General features: G+C 49.2%; 1 protein-coding gene across 4 annotated transcripts in view; it reads right to left on the reverse strand.

Moving 5' to 3' along the window:
- The window catches only part of IKBKG (inhibitor of nuclear factor kappa B kinase regulatory subunit gamma), a 60,574-nt gene that overhangs the window by 12,527 nt on the left and 45,338 nt on the right, over positions 1 to 2,709 (reverse strand). The window lies entirely within an intron of this gene.

Raw genomic sequence — 2,709 nt, forward strand, 5'->3', positions numbered from 1 at the left:
GGGGGGGGGGGGAGGGGTATCCTTCCCCTCACACAGCTCCAGCCCCTGCCTCCAAGCACAGACAGGGGGCTGGGCAACAAAACCAACAAGGTGGGGTCCCTGGGGATCCAAGGCACTTCATCCCACCCACCATAGTCACAAGTCCATCCTCCCCCTGGGTCCCAAACTGTGGGATGCAGCCAGGAAACACATTCAGTGCCCCTGCTTTGCTGCTCAGTTCTTATCTTTTCCTGTGGCTGAATTCCGAACTCCTGGGCTCCTTCTCCTCTTGCAGAAGGCAGCCGCTCCTGGCTTCTGCCCAGGTCCCGATGCAGGCAGCTCACCATTCCCACTCTCAGCTCAGCGAAGTCTGCATGCAGGCCATTCTTCTATCCTGCTCCACGGCTCCACAGAGTCACAGCTACCACAACTGGGAAACAAACAATTATCCCAGCCCCCATACTTTCCTTTTACTCTGCAGATCCTGTTCGTGACGCCATTTTGTAGCAGCAAGCACCCTGGAGTCCCTAGGGTGGCTGCTCACACAGGTTCTTGGATCTGCTTTGATAAAGGAAAGCAACTCAAAATGGGTTAACAAGCTTACTTTAATCAGTCAGACATATATCGTTTACCTTGTTCAGGGAAAAAGGTCAGCACCCCCAACTTCAAAGTATACAGGCAGAATTATCAAGACAGAAACAGATCAAGTAGACAGCTTTCCAAACTGTCCAGCCATTACATCCATACCCAGTCAACATCTGGGTTTCCACATCTGGGTTTTTCAAAGCCAAGGGGGGGCCCTGGACAACAGCTTCCCAGAATCCAGATCAAATCACAGAACACTTCTCAAAGTGAGCCCCCCAAAACAAAGCCTCAAATCAGGGTTTATATACCCTTCTCCTGCCTCAGAGAATGTAACAACCTTATTGACTCACTGGCCAATCAAGAAGTATCTACTGAAAAACAACCCTCCCACCCCAGGCTTCAGGTGCACTTTAGCCTAGGGGCAGGGAAGATCTTCCAAATTTGCATTCCCATTACACCTCCTGGCTAGCTCCCCACAGAAGGCATCCTGCCCACACCTGGAACTCAACATGACTAAATGGGTTCTTTCCCTTCCAGTCAGGCCCAGCCCCTTTTCACTATTTCTCTGCTTGGCAACACCAGAAACCTGACTGGGAGGGGGGGGCAGGGACCGCCAATGGACACCCCCCTCCCTGCCCCAGGCTACCTCAGACAATCCTCTTTCCTATCAGCCCTCCTCTTGCTTGTGCTGTCATTAGGGACACAAACTCTCTCTTCCTCCAATTGGCTTCCTTCCAATTTGATTTACACACAAATGCCATACAACTATCCTGTCATTCTCCGTCCTCAAAAAACTTTGAATGCTGCCACCCTCCCCCCACTGCTTCTCAAAGTCCAAATATGTCAGGCTGGACATTCAAGGCCTTCCACAATCAGCCTCCAACCTACTTTTCCAGCTAGGCCTGGACATATCCTAACTGTGTGACCCTGGGCAAATCACTCAATCTGTACCTTCCTCAGCAAACTCATCTCCAAAATGGAGGTCATAATAGCCCCTCCCCCAGGTTTGTCATGATGATCAAATAACATCATAAGTGCAAAAAGCATTTTGCAAAAAAGAGTGCAAAATCAGTATTATTGTTATTGTTCTTTCTCCCAGCCTCAAGACCCCATTTAAAGTGGGGCATGCATCCTACTGGAAAAGTCAGACGGTGTATGGGAGAAGATATAGGAGAGAGCAGACTGGAGGAGGGGATATCCTGTGGGACTGCTATTGTGGGGCGGTGGGTAGGGGAAAAACGGGGAGAAAATTTTTAACTCAAAATCTGGTGGAAATGAATGATGTAACTCAGAAGTTAATAAAGCATTTGAAAAATGAAAAAAAATAAAGTGGGATATGCATAAACTGTCTTGTTTTACGGTTACTTGTACATGTTTCATCTTACTATTTAGGGGCAGAGGTATATGAGGGCAGGGATCAGGTTTTCTTGATCTATCTCCCCTGACACGTCAGGCAGGTTAAGAAATGGCTGCTGAATGAAATACCTCTCATCCCATCCTTACCTGGCACCAGGGAGCTCTCCCCTCCAGGCCCATCCTTCAAGGCTCCAGCTTAAGGAGTCCTACCATCCACCTGGGCACCTCCTGGAACCCTCGCTGATTCAGCCCCAAATCTATGATGCTTTATCTGCCTAGTGAGCTCTTTCGGCATATGCCTTGTTCTGCACTCCAGGGCAGAACAAAGTCTTTAATCTGTGAAGCCTCCAGAGTAACAGACCCTGGCCTCCCACAGAGGAGGTGAGCCCCTGGGGAATGTGTGGACGTGATGAAATGCTATTTTCTACAATTACGTATATCATGGGACTTAGGGCCAAAAGGGCCCTTGGAGATCATCAATTAACATGTCAGGAAACTGAGGCCCAGTCAGAAGAGCTGGGTTCAGATCTTCACTATCCAGATAACAGTGGGCAAGCCCCTTCCCTCTCTGGGTCTCAATGGCCTAATCTATAGTTATAATCAACCCAAGCACTCAACGCTCCAAATCTATAATCCTGGAAAGTCACTGAGTTAAGGTGATAGACAGAATTAAAGCCCAGGTTCTGTGATGCTAAATCCACCACTGCTGCTATCATCCCATCATGCCACCCCTCTGACCAGTCCAGGCATCCATCCCAGAACCACTGCCTCTCCCTCCCCTCTGACCAG

This window comes from Petaurus breviceps, unplaced genomic scaffold (assembly GCF_028583685.1).
Source record: "Petaurus breviceps papuanus isolate PSGF00001 unplaced genomic scaffold, PetGlider_PUasm1.0 90601, whole genome shotgun sequence".
Taxonomy (NCBI): domain Eukaryota; kingdom Metazoa; phylum Chordata; class Mammalia; order Diprotodontia; family Petauridae; genus Petaurus; species Petaurus breviceps.